Source organism: Colobus angolensis, unplaced genomic scaffold, assembly GCF_000951035.1.
Source record: "Colobus angolensis palliatus isolate OR3802 unplaced genomic scaffold, Cang.pa_1.0 Scaffold203, whole genome shotgun sequence".
Lineage (NCBI taxonomy): Eukaryota > Metazoa > Chordata > Mammalia > Primates > Cercopithecidae > Colobus > Colobus angolensis.
The window spans coordinates 1,458,357-1,482,738 of NW_012115189.1; the positions used below are offsets into that span (position 1 = coordinate 1,458,357).

The window sequence follows — 24,382 nt, forward strand, 5'->3', positions numbered from 1 at the left end:
ATTCCCCTTCTCTATTTCCCTTAGGTTTTCACTGATACAGAAGCAGCACAGGCCAAGAAGAGGAGAACCAAGAGGAAAGTGAATACTGTCAGGTTGAGGACTGAAGCTGAGCTATTGGCATCTCTTGGTGCTAGTGAGTTAAAATTAGTCTTCAGGATTTGCCAGCGTAAAGAATTCCTGGTATACACCCCAGAATTTCAGTAAGGCAAATAAGAAATGAAAGGGCTGAAATCCAACTCTAAATCACATGGAGTCCTTACCAGATGAAGATGATATGTTCCTACTCTGTGTCTCACAAACTAAAAACAAAACAACACAAAAAAATACTTCTCAAGAGGAAAACAGCATTATCTAGAAAGAACTTCCATAGTGTAAAATGCATAATTTCAGCCATTTAATAAAAAACATGGAAATAGACTCATCCCTCACTCGCCACTGACGACCTGCCTCTCCGCACCCACGCCCCACTGTCATCCCACAGAAATGCTTCAATTACCCACAGTCTTTTGCCAGATGAGACCAGTGTCTAGGGTACTAGCCCCTTATCTCACTTGGGATTTTGCCAGAGATGTAAAATTTGGTGCAGATTTCCAAGACTTATTGCTTCAAGGTGTAGACTTTTTAGCAGATGCTGTAGCTGTTACAGTAGTGCCAAAAACAATGATTGATCAACTGGGGAAGTTCTAAAGTAACAAAAGATGGTGTGACTGTTGCAAAGTCAATTGATGTAAAGGATAAACATAAAAATATTGGAGTTAAACTTGTTCAAGATGTTGCTAATAACACAAATGACGAAGCTGGGGAGGCCACCACCAGTGCTATTGTACTGGCATGCTCTTTTGCCAAGGAAGGCTTTGAAAAGATTAGCAAAAGTGCTAATCCTGTGGAAATCAGAAGTGTGATGTTAGCTGTTGATGCTGTAATTGCTGAACTTAAGAAGCTGTCTGAAATGTGACAACCCCTGAAGACATTGCTCAGGTTGCTACGATTTCTGCAAATGGAGACAAAGAAATTGGCAACATCATTTCTGATGCAAATAAAAGAATGGAAGAAAGGGTGTCATCACAGTAAAGGATGCAAAAACACTGAATGATGAATTAGAAATTATTAAAGACATAAAGTTTGATTGAGGCTATATTTCTCCATACTTCATTAATACATTAAAAGGTTAGAAATGTGAATTCCAGGATACCTATGTGGTATTGAATGAAATGAAAATTTCTAGTGTCCAGATCACTGTACATGCTCTTGAAATTGCCAATCGTCACTGTAAGTCCTTGGTCATAATTGCTAAACATGTTGATAGAGAAGCTCTAAGTACACTCATTTTTAATAAGCTAAAAGTTGGTCTTCAGATCATAGCAGTCAAAGCTCCAGATTTTGGTGACAACAGAAAGAACCAATGTGAAGATATAGCTATTGCTACCGGTGGTCTAGTGGTTAGTGAAGAGGGGTTAGCCCTCAATCTTGAAGCTATTTAGCCTCGTAACTTAGAAAAAAATGGAGAGGTCATTTTGACCAAATATGATGCTATGCTTTTAAAAGGAAAAGGTTTTTTCTTTTAAGGCTCAAATTAAAAAATGTATTCAAGTAATCATTGAGCAGTTAGATGTTACAATTAGTGAATATGAGAAGGAAAAACTGAATGTATGTCTGGCAAAACTTTCAGATGGAGTAACAATGCTGAAGGCTGGTGGGACAGGTGATGTCAAAGTAAATGAATGAAAGAGTTATGGATGCCCTTAATGCTGTAAGAGCTGCTGTTGAAGAAGGCATTGTTCTGGGAGAGGGTTGTGTCCTGCTCCAGGGCATTTGAGCCTTGGATTCATTAACTCCAGCTAATGAAGGTTTAAAAATTGGTATAGAAGTTATTAAAAGAACACTCAAAAATCCTGCAGTTACTGTTGTTAAGCATGTAGGTGTTGAAGGATTTTTGATAGTTGAGAAAATTATGCAGTTTCTCAGAAGTTGGTGATGATGCTATGTTATGAATATGGTGGAAAAAGGAAAAATTGACCCAACAAAGGTTGTGAGAACTGCTTTACTGGGTGCTAATGGGGTGGACTCTCTGTTAACTACATCATAAGTTGTAGTTATAGGAATTCCTAAAGAAGGGAAGAACCCTGGAATGGGTGCAGTGGGTGGAATGGGAAGTGAGATGTTCTTATTCCTAGAATAGTGCTTTATTAATGAACTGCAACAGGAAGCTCAAGGCAGTGTTCCTCACCAATAACTTCAGAGAAGTCAGTTGGAGAAAATGACTGAAGGCTGATGTTTAAGAAAATCACTATAGCCATCAGTTACTGGTTTCAGTTGACAACATATAATGGGTTACTGCTGCCATTGTCCATGCCTACAGATAATTTATTTTGTATTTTTGAATAAAAGGACATTTGTGCATTCCTGATATTGGGTGCAACCACCATGTACCAATGTACTTCTTTCAACTTAAATCACAGAGGTATTTTTACTATTCTGTAAGTCAGAATTTTTGTGCTTACTATCACCAGATGAAAAGTTAAGTAGCCTTTCTGTAGAGAATAAGAATTGTATACAAAGTAGGAAAATACCCAATTATGTGACAACTTTGTGTAATAAAAATTTGTTTAAACTAAAAAAATAAAAGAAACAGACTGACAAGCATCCAGATACTGATGTTAGTTGATACAGACTTTAAAATAGCTATTAATGTATTCAAGAAAATACATGACAAGATAGAAAATTTCATCAGAGGATGAAAATACATTTAAAAAATCAATTAGAGATACTAATTAAAGTCCCATAACTAAAATTAAGACTGCAAAAGATAGCTTTAACAGCAGATTAACTGAAAAAAGATTCATTAATCTGGAAAACAAATCAGTAGAAAATGTCTATTGAAGCACTGAGAGAAAATAAGATGAAGATGTATTTAACAAAAAAGAAAAAGACATTTGGGTCATAATGAAAAGTTTAAAATATAAATACTTAGAGTCCCAAAATGAGAGAAAAGAGAAAATGAGGAGAAATAATATTTGATTATTGGCCAAGAATTTTCTAAATCATGCGAAAGTTATCACGACATAAATTCAAGAATCTTTATGAATCCCAAGGAGGATTAATACAAAGGAAAACATACTGAGGTATATCATAGTAAGACTACTAAAAACCAGAGACGGAGAAGACCTTAAAGGCAACCAGAAAGAAAGATGCATGACTTTTAAAGAAACAACATAAGACTAACTGCTGATTCAATTAACAAAAACAAAGGACTCCAGAAAACAATGTAATGACATATGTGACGTGCTGAAAGAAAAGAAGTGCAACCTAAAATTCTTTACCCAAATTAAAATAATCATATAGGGAACACATCTCCATCTCCTTTCCCTGACAAAAAAGACAAAGATATTATGAATCATCTGTAACAAATACTGGAAGTGTCCCTCTGGCTGGGCTGAATTCCCTTTCTTGTATGTTTCTGATTAGCATAGACAGTCAGGGAGAGATGTGGGAGGTTCGGAAGACAAGCTACAGCCTTGGCAGCTGACACATGTTGTTGCTGTCATGCTAATTCACCTTGTTGGTGTGAAGCAGCAACTGGGCCTGCAATTGCTCTACGTTCTCCTGGATCCTCCTTCACCTTCCCTGACTCCTGGGTCAGGTATGCATTTAGCATTGTAACGAAGGGCACAGGCTTCTGCAGGATACTCTTGTCACCAAGGTCAGAGGCAACAAGACAAAGGTTTCAGTTCTTCTTTGTGGATTTCCAGCTTGTGCTTTTGAGTTCCAGCCTTCCAGAGTCTTCCCTGCCTGACTGCCTGCCTCATGGACTTTCCACTCCAGTATCACACATGGAGACAACAGCCTCACAGAGACTGTTCAACCAGCTCCCACAATTGCACAATCCAATTCTCTGAAAGCTCAGAAACAGACCCACACATATACAGTCCCTTCCATGGTGAGCAGGTATATGCAAACCTACCCCCAAAGGCCAAGGGAGCTGAAAGGCTGAAGGAAGAGGCTGACAAAACCAGTTTCTCAGAGAGAAAATATCGATTTTTTTTCTTCTGTATTGAGATGTATTGATCAGAGAAGAAGAAAGAAAATATTTAATAGGGACTTACAACCAGAAGCCATGTTTCTGGTGGCTGTAAGACAGTGAATCCCTGCATCCAACCTCTAGAAAGTGTCCTTTCTATGGAAGCTTTTATGGTAAGATGTACAGCTGGTCATACCTCAGACTTTCTTGCTGAAACTTGTGACTACTGAAGAGGTCAGAGAAGCAGCTTATGAGGGGTTGTCTGTGCTATGAGCATTGTTTAAAGATCTTGCTGCAGAACACCTTGGTATGCAAGAGTCAAACATGGGTCATCACGGTAATTTTGCATCAAGATGGATCGCTCTTGTCATGCAACAGGCTGGTTTCCTATATAGTTCATAATTTTTTATGTGATGTTGCAGTGTAATTGGGGAGAAAATGGTCTTTTCAATAAACAATGCTGGGCCAATTGGAAATCCATATGGAAAAAAAATTCATCTTGATTGCTGACTCACACGATACACAAAATACAGCTCTAGAAGGACTGTAGATATAATCAAGAAAGATAAAATAATAAAGTTTCTGGATTCTAGAAGATAACAAAGAAGAATATCTTCATTACCAGGGTTTAGGAAAAGATTTCTTAGATGTGATATGAAAAGCACTAATCATAAGGCCTAATAAATTGAATTTCAGTGTTTCAAGGAATTGATAATTTGAATTTCATTAGAATTAAGAACTTGTTAGTCAGAAGACACCATCAAGAGAGTAAAAAGGCAATCAGAAGATGGGAGAAGATATTTGCAATACATGTATCTGACAAGAAAACTGTATCCAAAACCTATACAGAATTCATACAAATTAATAAGAAAATATAAACAAGTGTGGGAGGGGGGTGAGGGATAAAAGACTACACATTGGGTACCATGTACACTGCTTGGGTGATGGGTGCACCAAAATCTCAGAAATCACCACTGCAGAACTTAGCCATGTAATGAAAAGCCACCTGTTCCCCCAAAACATATTGAAGTAAAAAAGGAAAATATAAACAAATCATTCATACAAATCAACAAGAAAAATTTAGAAACTCAATCGAAGACAGCCAAAAAACAGGTACTTTTAAAAAAGGATACCCCAATGGAAAATAAGCGTGTAAATGGATACTAATCACCAAACTATTGAACCTTAACCTAAACATCGCACTTTGTATAAGAATTGACCCAAATTGAATCGTCTATCTGGATGTAGAACCTGTTATTTTACTATAAAGCTTTCAGAAGAAAACACAGAAACAAATCTTCACAAACTGGGGATACGCAGAGTTCCTAGAGATGATTCCAAAAGCAGGAGCCAAAGAGAAAATAAGGGATAAACTTCTTGTAAGTCTATCTTTATTTCAAAATAAAAAGTTTAAAAATAAGCATATGAAAAGAGAATAATTATAATCATCAAGGAAATACAAATTACACCACAATGTGCTACCACTACGTAGCCACTAGCATGGCTAATACCAAAAAGACTGACACTATTAAGTATTGGTGAGAAGATGTAGAAACAAACTTGCATTCGCTTCTGCTGAGAGTATAAATTGGTGCAATCACTTTGGAAAACTATTTAACCTATTAAAATTGAACATATGGTTACCAACCACTTAGAAATTCCAATCCCAAATATATACATATGTGCATCAAAATACAATAATGTTCACAACAGCACTATTCATAACGGCCTCAAACTGGAAATACCCAAATGCCCATCAACATTAGAATGGGTAGATACATTGGGAAATATTCATATTGTCAACTTCCTCACAAAGACCACCAGAAAAACCTGTTGACCAAGCAAAGCTTACAGAGTCTTACTGAAATCAGAGAAATCAGAAAAAAGAGAAATCAGAGAGGAATATATACAGGGTCTGGGGTTCTTGGTAAGCAAACTGATTGTGTAAATTGGTTTGCAGAATTTCCCGATACAAACAGTATAGTACTTTATTGTTCTGCAATCACATTTTCCCTGGCAAGACTTCCTTGAGGCATAAAAGCAGTAATATTGACACAGGTGGTTTCAGCTCTCAGTCCCATAGTCAAGTTTAGGCTGATGCAGGTACCCTTGATTCTCAATACTATGGAATACTAGACATCAACAGAAATGAATAATGAACTAATAATGTATCAATATGAAGAACTGTAAAACTCAAAATCAAAAAAGAACTAGTATGTGGTGATAGAAGTAAAAAAGTCAGTTCCCAGGGGAGGGAATTGATAGTGAGTGGGAGGAGACATGAGAGATTCTAGGATGCTGGTGATATTCCAGTTCCTATTTTGGATGTTGGTTACCTGAGTATGTTCACTTGTGAAAATCCATCAAGCAGTAGACTTGGAATTTGTATGCTTTTCTATTCATAAGTTATACTTCAATTAAACAAAAAGTTTATTTAAAAACTGGAGTTGGTCAACGCAAAGACCTAAGTTCTAGCACCAGTTTATACCTTAAGTATGTTATTGAAAATAAGTGCAACAACAGTATTAAAGAACATTTTAACAAAAGATGATAATCTCTCATAAGTATACAATCCAATTATCCCTTTTGCGTTGATTCACCCAGTTTCCATTATTACATACCTGCTGCCACTTTGCCTTATTTTATCAGACATTCATGGGCGAATGGCAGAGCCTTCTTTACCTGCCTCCCTATTCAAATTGTATTGATCAAAGCTCTACTTTCTTCAGGAAGAAAATATGTAATATATGAAAGAGACAGGGCATTCCTAGTTGCTTGGAGTGAGTGGTAGAGGTTGAGTGATCTGAAACAGAAATAAGGTGAGCATCTTGTTCAGATTAGAAAAACCCAAAAGTCCTGTTACCATGTGAGACTGTCCTCTCCTGGAGATTTCAGTCTTTTCACTGTACATTTTTAACAACTTCTATCATTAATCAAGAAAAGCATTGGGTTATCTTAATTTGGCACATTCACAGCTCTGCTGTGACTAAAACAATCACTGTACTCTACAAATAACCCTGCCTGTGTGTCATCTATTGTGTAACAACTTCTCAATGATTTGAGGAAAACCTCACAAGTTTTCAAATGAATCAAGGAACAGGAGAAGAAAGGGGATAAAAAGATAGACAAAAATAAAAGAGAAGGAATTCTTCCTACTACTTATTGAACTTAAGACTTTTCAATTTCGTTTGAGGCATTAGGGGACACCCTTTTAGGACTGTTACAGTGAGGGACTTTATTATAGCTAATGCATCTAAGTAACTCAGTTATTTGCTTTGTGCCCTAAAAGGATGGAGCTAAAAATAGAGTTTTAATCTCCCCAAAATCTCTGTATTTCTTGTAAGTCTTGTGAAGTATGTTCTCAGGATAAATGTCACTGTATTCAAATAAAATTGCCCCATTCCTAATCCATAAAGATTTATTATTAACTCCAATCACATTCAGATCTCAACCATCTGAAATGGTTGTCATGTCTGTTGTGCTGGAGGCTTCACTAGGTCAGAAATTTAAATCTTCAGAGAATTCTCTTGAGTTCAAATATCACACATCTCTCTCCCCAAGGTAGAAACTATGTAATAAAAAGTAATTATGTCTTACTTGGCAAATGGAAAAGGAAAAAAATTGCCTTATCATGTAGGTCAGTGTTTCTGAAAGTGGGGTTTGAGGAGCAGCAGCAGCACCTCAGAACTTTTTAAAAACGGAAATTCCCAGGCCCAAACTCCAGACTACAGAATCAGAGGCTCTGAGAATGGGATCTTGTAATCTGTGTTTTAACAAGATCCTCCAGGTGATTCTAATGCATGCTCAAGTTTGGGAACTCTTCATGTAAGATAATGCTGAGGAGATGTGGATGTTTTGGACCAATTGACAAGTCTTCAGAAGCACTAAGAAATCTTGTGAGTTCATCTGTTAAGCTCCGGGACATCTCCCCTAAATAACTATGCATTTCATAATGTACTGCTTTTTATATCTACATTAAAGTTGTTTTATTTCACAGGCACTGTATAGTGAGCAGCAATTTCTAGTACAACCTAAATGTTTCCATGCTTTTCTAGTATCTGGGTAAATATAAGGCCATTAGAACATTGATACTGGCATTTCACTGACTTATTTGCCTCTCCCTGCAGACTTTAGGACCTTAGCCCTCCCTACTCAAGGGTGTGGCTAGTACAAAAGATCTGCAACAAAGCCTCACGTGGACCCCTCTCTATCTCAGAGGCCCCCTGTTTTCCCTTCTTTCTGGGAAGTGGGTTTGGGCAAGGGTAGAAGAGTAGGAAGAAGGGTGAGTTTAGGGGTTTCTTTGTGTTTTTATTTCAGTTATGGAATGAAGTTTATGAAGAAATAAGAGACCTGTGCCTCAGTACCTTGAGACAAGTTGTTTCTGTAGCCCTGGGTGCTGTGGGTAGAAGTTACGGAATTTTTTAGGACATGGATAGAGGCTGTAGGCCCATCCTGATCAATTCCACTGTCTTCCACTTGGCCCTCTTTGACATTATCTCACTCCTACCCTCATTCTAGGCAAGTGGCCCCTCAGGGTCTACGGACTCAAAGTAATGCATTGGTTAACTTCATTTCACCATGACACCTCGCCTCCTTCCTTAACATCTCCCTAGTCTACTCAACATTCCTTCAATTAATATTTCTGGAACTCTTCAATATATCTGGGAATCCAGCTGTAAGCAAAACTTACACATTTAGGAACGGAGCTTGCATGGAGCTCCATGGAGCTTTCCTGGGGCATCCATGCCTTCACAGAACTGACATTCTAATGGAGAAGATGGACAATAAGGAAATAAATCTTATATTGTTATATTGTTATAATATATTGACATTATATTGTCAGGAAATGATAAACTTTTTTTTTAAGTCCCTCAGGAATCTCTCTTGAGCACTCAGAGGCAATAGCTCTCTCGTGTGCACTCAGAGCAAAGATAGGCCCAGCTATCTTTCCACTCTGGCCCCTTCATTTAATTAGCTGCCATTGGAAGAAGGCATCTCTTTTCCACAAAAATGTGGCAAAAGCACCACTCAGTGGAAAAGAGCTGTTTTGCGGATGCCGCTTTCAGGAGCATATTCCTCCCCCCGACCCCTTGTGTGAAGTGGGCATCTGTTGATTTCATCTTCCTAGCATCTGTCTCCCAACCCAACCGCTGGAGAACTGCACCTCCACAATTTTGATAATATGACCTTAACCCTGGCCTGTCCAGCAGTGATATATTTCCTCCTGTCCAAAGCAATTTGCCTGAAAAAGGGCACATAACCCAAACAAGGCCGAAAGAGTCGTTGTATGATATTTGATGTATGGACGACAGGGAAGGCTCCCTTTCCACTTGCATGTATTTTAACAGGATAGAACCCTGGAGCTGCCAGCAGGGATGTACCCAATATATGAAATCAGTGTATTTAAGAAACAGAATAGAGGCCAGGTGTGGTGGCTCACACCTGTAATCCCAGACGTTGGGTGGCCAAGGCGGGTGGATCACCTGAGGTCAGGAGTTCAAGACCAGCCTGACCAACATGGCAAAACCCCATCTCTACTAAGCATATCAAAAAAATTAGCAGGACGTGATTGGACGTGCCTGTAGTTACTATTGCTTGGGAGGCTGAGGCACGAGAATCGCTTGAACCCGGGAAGTGGAGTTTACAGTGAGCCGAGATCGCACCACTGCACTCTAGCCTGGGTGACAGAGTAAGAAAAAGAAAGAGAAGAGAAGAGAAGAGAAGAGAAAGGAAACAGAATGGAGACATGAGACGACATTCCTGTTGACATGTTCAGATGTCCCATATCTCACTGCTGAAATCTATTTCCGCCGTAGACTTCCCATTACATACGGTAACATAACTCCTTTTGAACTTGAGTTAGTTTCAGTCAAGTTTCTGTCATTTGCAACTGAAATAACAGGTGTGTGCTGAGTCTTCAAGACCCTATATTCAACAAATTCTCTCTTCAGCTTCTTCCTGCTCACCATCCCTTTAGGGGATCAGATCTTGTTTTCAGTTGGCCAAGGAACAGGAAAACTTGCTGTTCTCTATTTCTTCTGTATACATGAGCTGATGTACAACTCTTTTCCCTCCCGCTTAACCAAGAAAGAAATGACCTCCTTTCCTATCAACTACTACAATAGACACTAGATATTTTGAATGGGTGGGGGCAGAAGTTGCTGGATCCATGTGCCCAATCTCTGCAAGAGCTCAGGATTGTCCTGCTCTAGTCCCCTCCTCATAAAATTATTTCAGTTTCTTAGCCTTTTCTTTTTCTTGCATAGCTCCAGTTCTTCTCCAAAAGTCACCTCCCAGAGAATATAGTTCCTACACACCAAGCAGGGCTGAGCCGTGGGAGTGATGCCTCCCCTGATTATCCTTGTGAAGGATAAGTAGGAGTGAGGCAAAGGGCAGGTGCAGGAAAGAGTGTTCCATCAGGAAGTGTGAAGCCGAAGAGTGACATGATTAGATGTGTATTCTAGAAAGGAGGACAATAGCTTGTAGGGGAGCTTGGCTGGTGGCAAAGCCGCTGGGGCATTAATTTTATTAATCATCTTGACTCCTTTGGCTTTCAAGACACTTCTCTTGATCTTCCTCACTCTATTCTGACCATTTCTTCTCAAACCTTTTCGTGGTCTCCTTCTGCTCTACTCATTCCCTAAACATGGATGCATACGAGCCTTCCTAGACTGCCCCCATCTGTTTCTCCATTGTCATTTTCTCTTATGTTCCATTTTATTATACATTCTTTAGCAATAAGAAACACACCACACCACACCACACCACACTATATGGCTTCATGCTTTCAGGTTTGTGTTCATTCTGTCTCCTCTGACCTGAAACATCCTTTCTAACTTCCTTGCCTTGGTTATCACTTTGACTGTGATTCTGGGCTCAGTCATCAGCCACATACCATCCTCTGTGGAACGTCCAGGCCAAACAACATATAATTCTCTGTGCTTCCAAAGAACCTTGTGCAAATCACTTTATATTTAAAGTATCTGGCTGGGTGTGGTGGCTCACGCCCGTAATCCCCGCACTTTGGGAGGCTGAGGTGGGCAGATCACTTTAGATCAGGAGTTCAAGACCAGCCTGGCCAACATGGTAAGACCCTGTCTCTACAAAAAATACCAAAAAAAAAAAAAATTAGCCAGTCATGATGACACATGCCTATAATTCCAGATACTCAGAAGGCTGAGGTACAAGAATTGCTTGAGCCTGGGAGGCGGAGATTGCAGTGAGTTGAGATCACGGCACTGTACTCCAGCCTGGGCAACAAAGCTAGACCCTGTCTCAAACAAACAAACAAACAAAAACACAAGATATTATCTGTTTTATATTTGTCTCCCTCACTAATCTTTTTCTTTTTTCTTTCTTTGTTTTTTTTTTAAGACAGAGTTTCACTCATGTTGCCCAAGCTGGAGTGCAATGGCATGATCTCAGCTCACTGAAACCTCCACCTCCCAGGTTCAAGCGATTCTCCTGCCTCAGCCTCCTGAGTAGCTAGGATTACAGGCATGTGCCACTATGCCCAGCTAATTTTTTGTATTTTTAGTAGAAAAGGGGTTTCACCATTTTAGCCAGGCTGGTCTTGAACTCCTGATCTCAGGTGGTCTGCCCGCCTCGGCCTCCCAAAGCACTGGGATTACAGGTGTGAGCCATGGTGGCCAGCCTCCCTCACTAATCTTTAAGAGTTTTAAGGGCAAAGATTGTGTCTTAATCATCTTTTAATTCCTGGTGCCCAGGAAAGCATGTGGCACACTGAATGCACCAAAAATTTTCTTGCTAACCTGAGCCTAAATACACTGATAATAAACTTACGCTTTTTTCAAAAGAAGAACAGTTAGAATAAAAATGTTTTCATCTCATATCACTTTTAAGGTACTTTAAGACTTTAAATAGGCCGGGTGCAGTGGCTCACCCCTGTAATCCCAGCACTCTGGGAGGCCGAGGCGGGTGGATCACGAGGTCAGGAGATCAAGACCATCCTGGCTAATACCGTGAAACCCCGTCTCTACTAAAAATACAAAAACAAAATTAGTCGGGCGTGGTGGCGGGTTCCTGTAGTCCCAGCTACTCCGGAGGCTGAGGCAGGAGAATGGTGTGAACCTGGGAGGCAGAGCTTGCAGTGAGCCGAGATTGCTCCACTGCACTCCAGCCTGGGCCACAGAGAGAGACTCCATCTCAAAAAACAGAAAAAAACACAAGACTTTAAATAATATGGAATAAATTATTATTATTTCCAGTGTTTCAAAATGTGAGAGAAGTAAATACAAGATGACCTGACATGAAAAGTATTAAAAACAGTTCTGCTAAAATTATATGGAAGAAAAACAGTAATGAATTGTGATCCTCTAATAATATCAGCTCCCCATTCTTTTTTTTTTTTTACTAATTTATATCTCATAGCATTTCATAGATTTCATTTTCTTCCCAAGTCAGACATTCTTGTGATGCCAGACAACTACATAGTTTTCAAAAATAGCAAGATGTTTGTCCTTCTTACAAGCACCACTAGAAAACAGACTGCTCCTTAAACTACCAGGCAAATACTCTTTGATTTCAAGGAATTTACAATGGAGGGCATATTATCAGTTTATATTGGCAGCATAATGCTGCACAACAATGAACTGAACCTCAGTGTGGCAAACAAAAATACACATATTTAAGTTCATGAATCTGCAGAGTTCAGCTGATCTGGGCAGGCTTGACTGACCTCACTCAAGGCGTGCACACCTAACTGGTCAATCTCGAGTGGCCTCAGATGGAATAACTAGGATGACTTGGCTTTGCTCTGTATGTTTTTCATCTCCAGCAGGCTAGCTGGAGTATGTTTACCAGTTCAGGTGTTTTTCCAGCTTATTTTGTGTCACATTTGCTAATATCGTATTAGCAAAAATAAATCACAAGGGTGTGACCCCCCAGAGTCAGAGTGGGAGAGCATGGATAAAGGTGGGACACAGGGAGGGGTGAAGAATTAGGAGGATTTTTTTCAAATTACCACAACATGTTTAATTTTTTCATTTGTCAACTAATAATTCATTCAAGGGAGTCAGATATCCTTGGCTCACATTGATCATATCAACTGCTTTGGCTTGGCTTTCTGCTAGGAAAAAAAACAAGCACCAGCATTTATGTTATTATTTAAAAAAAAAAAAAAAAGAACTGCCTTTGACAAAATACCAGTAATGTATGATTTTTATTAAATACTGTCAATCAACTATTCTTGCCTGAATTTTAAAAAGCACTAGTGGCATCAGTGATCCCTTGAGAAGGCTCCCAGACCACCAGTGTTGTTCCCAGAGCACACTTTGGGAACCCCAGGTTAAAATAGATATCGTTGGTCCCTTTGAATGTGTTTTCACACAGATTAAACTTTGCTTTATGCAATCCCATCAAATACAAAATCCCCTGGAAATATTATTAAATATTGATGGCCCTGCTCAAAATGAAGATTACAAAAGCTGAATCAGATTGGCATCACTCTTCAAAGTAATTTCTTAAAAGCATCATAAAATGGAATGAATTATAAACAAAAATGACTAAACATGTCATATCATTCACATTGTATTCATATCCATGAAATGGGCAAGGCCCTCAGGCTTTTCTCTGTTATCTTTACCTATGGCTTGTGCTCTTTTCTTACACATTTTTATGTTTCTTGTATTCTTTCATCTGATCACTTTCTACTGATCATGACAGTAAAAGTACTTTGTTTCCATAGTGATATCTGATATGTTACAGATTACTGAGAACCCTAAGGGATAAGAAAAAAGTTTGGGTCTGCTTAGGATGCAACATAATAATATTTTGTAGCCTTGCAATTGTTTTTCCCTACTGCAGTAACAGCTTTTTAATTGAAATTTAACTTCTGTCGGAAGATTGCCTTGTAATACCAGATGTCAATGAACTTTTAAAAATTAAACTTCATACCTAAAAGAAAGGAAATCAACATATCAAAAAGATACCTGCTCTCCCATGTTTGTTGCAGCACTATTCACAGTAACCAAATGTAGATGCAATCTAAGTGTCCATCAACAGATAAATGGATAAAGAAAATGTGGTACATATACACAACAGAGTACTATTCAGCCATAAAAAACAATTTGCAACAACATAGATGGAACTGGAGGACATTATTTTCAGTGAAATAAGCCAGGCCCAGAAGAACAAACTTTGCATGTTCTCACTTATTTGTGGGAGATAAAAATTAAAACAAACGAACTCATGGAAATAGAGAATAGAATGATGGTTACCAGAGGCTAGGAAGGGTAGTGGGGGCGGGGGGAGCGGGAAATGGGGATTTCCAGTGGGTACAAAAGTATAGTTAGATAAAATAAATAAGATCTAGTATTTGATAGCACAACAGGGTGACTACAGTCAGCAATAGTTGATTGTATATTTAAAAATAACTAAGAGTATAATTGGAATGTAACATAAATGATAAATGCTCGATGTGGATACCCCATTTACCCTGATGTGATTATTATGCATTGTATGCTTGTATCAAAATATCTCATGTGCCCCATAAATATATACACATAAATATTAAAATTTTTAAAAAATTAAACCTCAAATCAAATGTGAAGTTAATTTGGCTTGGGAGAACAAGTTTTAAATTTGAAACGTATTTACCAAAGCTTTACATAAACCCACGACAAAATATGGGTACCTTCTATACCAACTATTCTGTTCATTTTAATATAACTTGTGTAAACCAGAAAGTCTATGAGATAGGTCTCAATCATTTTAGAGGTTTATTTCTCCAATGTTAAGGACCATGGCCTGTGTGTGACGCAGCCTCAGACAGTCCTGAGAACATGTGCCCAAGGTGGTCAGGCTATAGCTTGATTGTATACATTTTAGAGAAATGGAAGTTACAGGCAAAGACATGTATCAATACATATAAAGCCCATCTCAAAGCAGCGTGCGGGCATGGGAGAGGGCTTCCAGGTCAAAGGTGAATTGAAAAATTTTTCATGTTTTCAATTAGTTGAAAGAGTTAAGCTCTGCCTGAAGATGTGAAGCCAGCTTGAGCTAAGGTAAGCGGGGGTGTTGTGGCAACCAAGGTTCTCATTATGTAGATAAAGCCTCCAGGTAGCTGGCTTCAGAGAATAGATGTGAACATCTCTTATCAGACCTTAAAAGATGTCAGACTCTCTGGAAAAGACCTAGGAAGGGGCCAGGCGCAGTGGCTCATGCCTGTAATCCCAGCACTTTGGGGGCCGAGGCAGGTGGATTGCCTGAGGTCAGGAGTTCGAGACCAGCCTGATCAATATGGTGAAACTCTGTCTCTACTAAAAATACAAAAATTAGCCGGGTATGGTGGCATACACCTGTAGTCCCAGCTACTTGGGAGGATGAGGCAGGAGAATTGCTTGAACCCAGGAGGCGGAGGTTGCAGTGAGCCGAGATCGCTCCACTGCACTCCAGCCTGGGCGACAGAGAGAGACTCCAGCTCAAAAAAAAAAAAAAAAAAAACTAGTAAGGGAAAGTGATCCTCTATAGAACGTAAATTTTCCCCAGAAGAGACAGCTTTTCAAGGCCATTTCAAAATATGTCAAATAAATATATTTTGGGGTAACATCTTTATTTCTTTCAGGTCCCACTATGTGTCATGTGATGTTGTTCCAGAGTCAGGTTGGAATTTTCTTATTGCTACAGTATATTTTATCAGTCTTAAGATCTCCGTTTTAATGTTAATTCTGGTCAGTTGTGTCTAAACTCCAACAGGAGGAGGGTATAATGAGGCATGTCCAACCGTCCACCCCTTCCCATCAGGGCCTGAACTCATTTTTCAGGGTTTTTTGAGATTACCTTGGCCAAGACAGAGGTCCATTCCTTTTGGAGGTAGGTGGGTGGTGGTGGTGCTTACAATTTTATTTTTGGTTTTTGTATTAGTCTCTTCTCACACTGCTAGGAAGAACTACCTGAGGCTGGGTAACTTACAAAGAAAAGAGGTTTCATTAGCTCACAGTTCCACAGGCTGTACAGGAGGTATGGCTCCAGAGGCCTCAGGAAATTTACAATCATGGCAGAAGAGGAAGCAAGCACGTCCTACCATGGTGCAGTAGAGAGACAGAAAGAGAGAGAGTGCGAAGGGGGAAGTGCCACACACTTTTAAACGAACAGATCTTCTAGAACTTCACCATGGGAACGGCAAGGGGAAAGTCTGCCGCAGGATTCAGTGACCTCTCACCAGGGCCCTCCTTCAGCACAAGGGCCTATCATTCCATATGAGATTTGGGTGGGGACACAGAGCCAAACCACATCAGTTTTCACGTGTATCCCAACGAACTTAAACGTCAGCAAAGTATGTGCAAACCAGCATCCCTGTATCTATTCTTGTCTCAACTGCACCTGCATACATCTGCATCTTGGACTCTCAAGGCCCTAACGTAATGGCAGAGTATTAACTCTACACTTAAATGACTGTACCCCTAAAGTAGGAGTAGGAGGAGATCAGATCTAGCTTTCTTTCCCAAATCAGAATGCTTTCCACTTTCATGAAATAAACATACTTCTAGGAGATGTCTCCTTTTATTTATACAAACATACACACGGAACTGGAAGGTAATTTGAAGTTGGGAGGTGGAAAACTAAAGGTCAAAAAAGGGAAGAAAGCAAAAACGTCCCTTGAAAACGCCAGCCCGCAGACCTCAAGGACGGGCGCGAGGTCCTCAGAACCGGAAGGGCAAGCGCTGGATGGGTCCCCGCAGCCCCGCGCCGCAGCCTCCGGAAGATAGGGGACGCTGTGGCGCCGGGCCGGGCGCGCTCCACCGCTCTCTCTCGCTGGCGGGGCGGTGAGGTGGGGCGGGGCGTCTCGGGCGCTGAGAGGACGTGACCCCGCAAAAGGTAAGCGGTGGCGGCTATGGTGCTGAGTGGCTGAGTGCCGGCCCGGAGGGGTCCGGGCGGCCGCACCATCACGCTCCCGTCCCTGCCCTTCCTGGCTGCCCTGCCGACCTCCCAGGGAGGGAGCGTCCTCTCGGGCAGCCCAAATCTTTGCCTTTTGGTGGACGCCCTGTACCCGCATCCCAAGTCAGTGGAGCTCTCTGGCCCCACAGAGCCCATTTCCCGGACTCACCTTGCGGGCGCCAGTCTGTTCGGTGCTTCATCCATGGACTCCCCCACCCCTAGAACTCTCTCGTTTCCTTCAGTTTCTTAGTGTCCTGGCTCACCAGACTCATAGGGGAGCATGGTGGTGCTTTCAGGAGATGCCCCTTTTCTTTTGTCATTGTGCGGACACGCGTGCTGTTTCAGCCCTGCAACACAATGTGTACAACTTAACTGAATGAAGTTTCTTCTGGAGGCTTCCAATGCGTCTTTGAGTAAGCCTTCGGCAGCGAACAGTAGTCCATGACATTGGGGGAAGCCAGATAAGACTCAGATTGTCAGTCCTCAGGCTGTCACCAGCAAAGCCTTTCTCCTTTTTTCAGGGGCCGTAGTACATCCAAGAGATGGAAAGGTGCTTTGTTTTGTTGTGTTTGTTTTGTTTTGTTTTGTTTTGTTTAAGACAGAGTTTCGCTCTGTCGCCCAGGCTGGAGTGCAGTGGCGCGATCTCAGCTCACTGCAACCTTCACCTCCCGGGTTCAAGCGATTCTCGTGCCTCAGCCTCCCCAGTGATGTGCGCCACCACACCCAGCTAATTTTTGTATTTTTAGTAGAGACAGGGTTTCATCATGTTGGCCACGCTGGTTTCAAACTCCTGACCTCAAGCAATCCACCAGCCTCAGCCTCCCAAAGTGCTGGGATTACAAGCGTGAGCCACCCCACCCGGCGGGAAAGATACTTTTTTTAAAAGTATATTTTACCTTAAAAACAACATATATATAATCAGTTTTTAAAACAAGTGATTATAATTTTGTTTCTTAAATATCGTAATATATATGCAAAGGTCTTTTATCAGTTTAAAAGTAAGATGGAGTGAGGTGGTGAAATATTGGTGGGCTGGAAATTGGGAGACCTAGGTGATCGCACCCTCCTGGTAAAGACATCTCCCTGGGTCTGGGTTTCTCAGAAGGGGATGTAGAAGGGGGAGTTAGACTAAATGGTGAGTATGACAGTAGCTACCGTTCATTTAACATCTGCATCCTTTAAAATGTATTCGTCTTATTTAATGCACACATTTAGTACCTATCTATGCAACAGATAGTAGTGCCCCTTTTATAAAGATGGAAACAGAATCAGAGTTGGCACCTAAAGACACACAGGTTATAAGTAGCAAAGTGAGAATTTGAGGTTATGCTAGATTCCCTCAAGCCATAAAGTCCTCTGATTCTATCCCAAACTTGTTTAAACTAATTTAAATTATTTTGAAGGTTTTCTGCCCCAAACTTCAAGTTAGTTTCTTAAGTATTAAGATAATGTGGCATGTGAAACTATTAAAAAGTGTATTATACTCTCATTAAAATATATTGCCCATTTTATAATTCTCTGTCTATTAAAGGAAAGGCTTTCATTATTAATAAGGTTCCTGCTCGTTAACATTTTATGATTCTGGTCATTTTGTTTTGTCTTCTATTGAGGTGCTTATTTCTAAAATACATATTTGAAGATTGTTTCCCTTAAAGTAATTCTTATATTCTTTATATCTTGGTCTAATTTGCATGCACAATATATTAATAGGTAGTCATGTATTCTGGAATAACTCCCTGAGCAAGACTTTTACTGACGGAGGGAAAATCATTCAAAAATGACTACTCCTGACTCTCGGCGTAGGACCATCTGTACAACCTCTCACATTGTGTGTTACTAATTTCAGGGGCTTACTATTCTTATGTTTTGAGATGTAAATGACTCTCATGGAGTTGGGTAAATAGGCAGTCCTTTATCTTTGCTTCTTTTTCCATTGCACGCTTCCATCACAGGAGGATGGACAGGAGAAAAAGGTAAAGAACATGTTACCGGGGAGAAACAAATGAAGTAAATACAGCTTAGTTTAGACCTTTTTTTACAGGCAGCTGTGAAATGTTCTACTCTCCTCTTTTTTTTGTTTTTTTTTTTTAAGAAAAGATAAATAGCAGTTTCTTAATCATGCATAGAAAAGGGAACAAGAAGTGGGTGATGGAAAAATGAAGAAGTAAGAGTGGGGCAGATTACACAGCCGGGGGTGCCTGATTAATTATTTTGCAGGTAGGGCCTCACACAAATTAATCCCAAAATTACTTAGCCAAGAGCAGTGTAATGCCAGGTTCCCAGCATCCCTGCTAATCTGCTTATGTATGTTTTATGTGATTACTGTTTTAACACAGTAAATGAGGTTTTTAAATCCAGCTTAAAAATAAATAGATCTTCAAAGTGATAATAACTAGAGATTGGTCAATATCATCTGTAAGTAAGTAAGTGAGAGCTGTAATGGAAACAAAAAGAGTAAGGGAAGAAGGTGAAGAAACTAGTGGGAAGACTAGTTCTGATGAAAGTGTGCTAGACATTAACTGGTTTTGTCTTAGGTGCAGTTCACCTGAGTGGTAATGTCAGAATAAGTTATTGCCATGCTTTGACCTTATGATTAGTTCTGCAGCTTTTAAAATTGGAACTTGTATTAGTTTTGTACTTGAAAATAGCTAGTCAACTTAAACTTCAGGATTAAAAATTTACTTGTTAAAATACAGATTTGTTTTCCCCAAAACAATTTACACATATGTGAAGAAATGACTTAAGGTTTTGCATTCTACCTGTTTTATTTATTCAACTGGCACATCTTGAATTTATGCTTCAGTCATACTTGTACAGCTCTGTGGGCCGGCATATGAACAAATACAGAAGAATTTTCTCCTATGTAGAAAAGGTTGTTGTTGTTGTTGTTAAAATAGTTATATATAACAAATTATTGGCTGCTGAGACCCTTTGTGGTCTCAGTAATCTGAATTTTTTTTAACAAAGTATAGATGGTTTTTAAAAAGTCTTAGTTTGATAGATGGTGTTAATAAGTTCATGCAATTTTGGGAGAACTGTTGTATCATCAGTGACTGTAGCTTATAAAGGAGAAGCAGCAATAAAACTGAGCTGTTTTATCCCACTTCTAATAAAAGAATGATAAATAATAGAAAATGTTACTCTCATACTTTCCAGAAAGTGTCAATAACAGTGGAAATTGGGGTATATTAAATCTTTTAAAATATACATGTGAGTTTCCAGTCAAAATATTCTTTGTCATTTCTAGCAAAGAGTTTAACATAAACAGTGAATTATTAAGGTAAATGTGGGTGTCTGGGAGTTGCAATATAACCAATACTACCCTGATTATTTTGTTGATTCATTGTAAAGGAAATATAGGTTCTGCTAAGGAAAAAAGGAGATCAAGCAATCTTACAACTAAAATTAAGTCATCACAATTAGTGTTAGAACACTAACTATATAGTTTTTTACAGACATATTTCATGTAGGTTGAATTTCATAACACTCAGCATCACTGCGTCTGTTTAATTTTGAAATAGTGACATTTTTGTTAGCTGTAACTAGTCTCTCTTTCTCTTTCTCCCCCTCTCCTCTCCCCCATATATATATGTATATATAAATGACAGCAGATCCCTTGTAGATAGATTAATGCCCTCCCGAGGGGATGATTAACTCACTCCACACCTGAAGTCCAAAATTATATATAGTATATAATTTTATATGCCCCAGGAGTAGAGTAATAGTAATATATAATGTAAATTGTATATTATAATAAATTATTGTTTAATATATAATTTATTATGTTAATAAATTACATATATTATAATTAATATATAATTATATATAACAATTTTACTTAATTTTGGACATCAGGTATGGAGTAGTTCATCATCCTCAATTCCTGGCACATTATCATCCACACAAAGTATATGTAAATAAACTATGCTCTGAGGACCCTTCTGTGCTCTGCAATATGAACTTCTATAGCCATCTTTTCCATTACCTTTTCTTCCCGATGAACAACTTTAATCTGTTTTCCACAGGCTATCTTTGTTTTAAATACACGCAGCTGTTTTCCAATAATAAATGGAAAAATGCTGTTTATGTCAGTTTCTGGTTAGAATGACTTTTACCTTTGTGTATTTGCTTTTTCAGGCCTTTATAGTATTTTTATCTAATGCCTCAGTTTCATGTAGTAGCACACTCTGAGGCTGAGATTCAGTTCTAATAACATGGCCATGGGTTAACTATTTTCTGCCTAATGTTTCTTATAGGTTTGTCTGTTGACAGACTATAATATTCCTTCCACTTTAATGACTGCTTCATTTTGCATTTTCTTTCCCTATTTTAGTCCATTTATGTTGCTATAAAGGAATACTGAGGCTGGGCAATTTATGAAGAAAAGAAGTTTATTTGGTTCATGGTTCTGCAGGCTGTACAGGAAGCATGGTGTCAGCATCTGTTTCTGGTGAGGGGCTCAGGTTGCCTCCACCCATGGTGGAAGGTGATAGTGATCTGGCATGTGCAGAGATCGCATGGTAAGAGAGGAAGCAAGAAAGAGAGGGGAGGTGCTAGGCTGTTTTTAACAACCAGCTCTCCAGGGGATGAATACAGTAAGAACTCACTTGCCCCCCACCCTCCCCCAGGGAGGGTATTAATCTATTCATGAGGGATCCACCCCCATGACCCAAACACCTCCCACTAGGCCTCACCTCCGACATTGGAGATCAGATTTCCACGTGAGGTTTGGGAGACAAATATCCAAATTATAGTACCCACATTTATAGTCAAACAAGTTTTTAGCACAGGGAGAAACATCACTGACACCTGGTATAGGCACCTGGTGGTCAACATTTGTTACTTAAATTCTAAATACCTTTATAAACACCATCATGGCTAAGAGAAGAAAAATGAAACACCAGCAGTTCTCATTAGAAGAAAAAAATGACGGTAATGGAAGCAGTAGATTGCTGCCACAATAAAGGAGAAATAGCAAAGAATTTAACACCACGACCCCAACATTGTTCACATTTTTGAAAGATTGAGCCAAGATTGAAGAGAAAATTTAAAAAGGGATTCTGGGACTAAAGCAGAAGTGAATGTGAGGCCCTTTTTATCACTGTTTCTGCATTGTATCGGGTTCATGCAAGAAATGGGCATGTAACTGTGCTATAGAAAGCATTGGATTTTTGTCAACCTTGGGCATTGCGTTAGTCTCTTCTTGCATCACTATAAAGAAATTCCTGATGCTGTGTAATTTATAAAGAAAAGAGGTTTAATTGGCTCACAGTTCAGTAGACTGTATAGGAAGCACGGTGCCAGCATCTGCCCCTGGTGAGGGCTTCAGGAAGCTTTCAGTTGTGGTGGAAGATTAAGTGCGAGCAGGCATGTCACATGGTGAGACAGGAAGCAAGAAGGAGGGGGAAGAAGTGTCACACTCTTAAATAACCAGATCTCATGTGAACTCATAGAGTAAGAACTTGCTCATTACCACAAGGATGGCACCAAACCATTCATGAGGGATCTGCCCCCATGATCCAAATGTCTCCCGCCAGTCTCCACCTTCAACACTGGGGATTACAGTTCAGCTTGAGATTTAGAGGGGACAAACATCCAGAGCTTGTCAGGCATGGTGAGTTTCAAGCAAGTACGGGCTGCCTCAACAAACTTCAGGCATATTCTGGAATTGTTTCACAAGTTGCCTGTAGTGAAGAAAACACTGTTTTGGTAGAGAAAATTATTAGCTTACGTGCAGGAGAAACTTAAAAACAAAAACAAAAATTGCTGGTTACAGCTTCAATGGCTTGTGTGTTTGCTTTTGATACAGGGTCCAGCTATGTTACCCAGGCTGGTCTCAGACTCCTGGGTTCAAGCAGTACTTCTACCTCTTCCTCCCAAAATAGTGGGATTAAGGCGTGAGCCACCCCACCCAGCCTGAATGGTGTTTTAAATGATGATGAAACAGATGTTCTTAGGCCCGGCGCGGTGGCTCAAGCCTGTAATCCCAGCACTTTGGGAGGCCGAGACGGGCGGATCACGAGGTCAGGAGATCGAGACCATCCTGGCTAACACGGTGAAACCCCGTCTCTACTAAAAAATACAAAAAACTAGCCGGGCGACGTGGCGGGCGCCTGTAGTCCCAGCTACCCGGGAGGCTGAGGCAGGAGAATGGCGTGAACCTCGGAGGCGGAGCTTGCGGTGAGCTGAGATCCGGCCACTGCACTCCAGCTTGGGTGATAGCGAGACTCCGTCTCAAAAAAAAAAAAAAAAAAAAAACATGTTCTTGTTACCTTATCATATGCTTCATGCTAAAGGTAGACTTTGCAAAGGAAATAAACAGATTGATGATTGGTGTATTCTACTGTAGTGCATTCTGGAACAGTTGTCTTTGGCAAGTCAGCTAACTATCAGTACTTCAGAAATGTTCCCCCGTGATTACCAAGCCAATACACATGCCTGAATAATGAGAAATGTGTTACTGAATGACTGATAAAGATTGACAAGGGAATGCAAGGAGCAATCCACAGTATCCTCTTGCTGATAGACAATTGCTCTGCCCACAACATACTCCCACACTTGGATCATGTAGGAGTTGAGTTTTTCCCATTGAACTACACAGCCATTCTGTAGCCATTGGATCAGGGTATAATTGGCACAGAGAAAGCTCACTTCTGAAAGCAGTTTCTAAATGTAGAGAATGAAGAGAAAATGGAGAAAAGCAACATGAATAAGCCATTGACATAATTGCAGAGACTTGGTGGTCTATAAAGTTATCTGTAATCATGAAATGTTAGCAAAACACAGGCATGATTCCTGTGGGATCCCCTGAGGCCCTCCTGTAAGAAGGCTGCAACCAAATGTGGTGTTTGAACCAATCTAGCACTCAACTGCTACTGTCATTGATGTCTCAAACCAGTTTGATTTTGAAGACTGTGTGGCTACAGATAGCAGTTTATTTCCCAAGTTATCAAATCCTGAAGTTGCTACAGGAGTGCTAACTGATATAAAAATTGAACCAGAAAGTCATGGTGATAACGATAAAGAAGGCAACAATGATAATCACGACATGCATGAGGAATAAGTGATTGAACTGGCAACAGTGAACATTTCTGAAGCCTTTGCAAGTGTAGAAAGTGCTTAGAACATTCCTTTCTCTTCAAGCAGATGTTCCTCTTGAGGTGCGTACCTGATCAAGTGGTATAGATGAACATTCAGTGTCTACTGCGACACAATGTATTTTGAAAAGCCAAGTTCCTAGTTTTCTCCTTAACTATGAAGTTGTGAAAATATTGATTTTATAAAGTCTATAAAATAGTAAGCTTAATGAATACTTATACTGACCAGGTGTGCTGGCTCATGCATGTAATCCCAGCACTTTGGGAGACAGAAGCAGGATTGCTTTGTGGCCAGGAGTTTGAGACCAGCCTGGGCAACATAGTGAGACCCTGTCCCTACCAAAAAAAAAAAAAGCCAGGTGTGGTGGTG

General features: G+C 39.9%; 2 protein-coding genes and 1 pseudogene across 4 annotated transcripts in view; 2 read left to right on the forward strand and 1 right to left on the reverse strand.

The window, feature by feature from the left end:
• Nucleotides 1-17,278, reverse strand: part of GJB7 (gap junction protein, beta 7, 25kDa) — a 31,366-nt gene extending 14,088 nt beyond the window's left edge. The window contains exon 1 of the mRNA XM_011941949.1: nucleotides 17,085-17,278. The gene's annotated coding sequence lies outside the window, so the exon portion shown is untranslated. The remainder of the gene's footprint in view (nucleotides 1-17,084) is intronic.
• LOC105511754 lies at nucleotides 484-2,179 on the forward strand (annotated as a pseudogene).
• The window catches only part of SMIM8 (small integral membrane protein 8), a 13,949-nt gene continuing 6,383 nt past the window's right edge, over nucleotides 16,817-24,382 (forward strand). For 2 of the 3 annotated variants that reach the window (XM_011941889.1, XM_011941888.1), the window contains exon 1: nucleotides 16,817-16,855. The gene's annotated coding sequence lies outside the window, so the exon portion shown is untranslated. Of the gene's footprint in view, nucleotides 16,856-18,867; nucleotides 18,889-24,382 lie in introns of all 3 variants that reach the window. The other variant, XM_011941890.1, reaches the window with a different exon arrangement.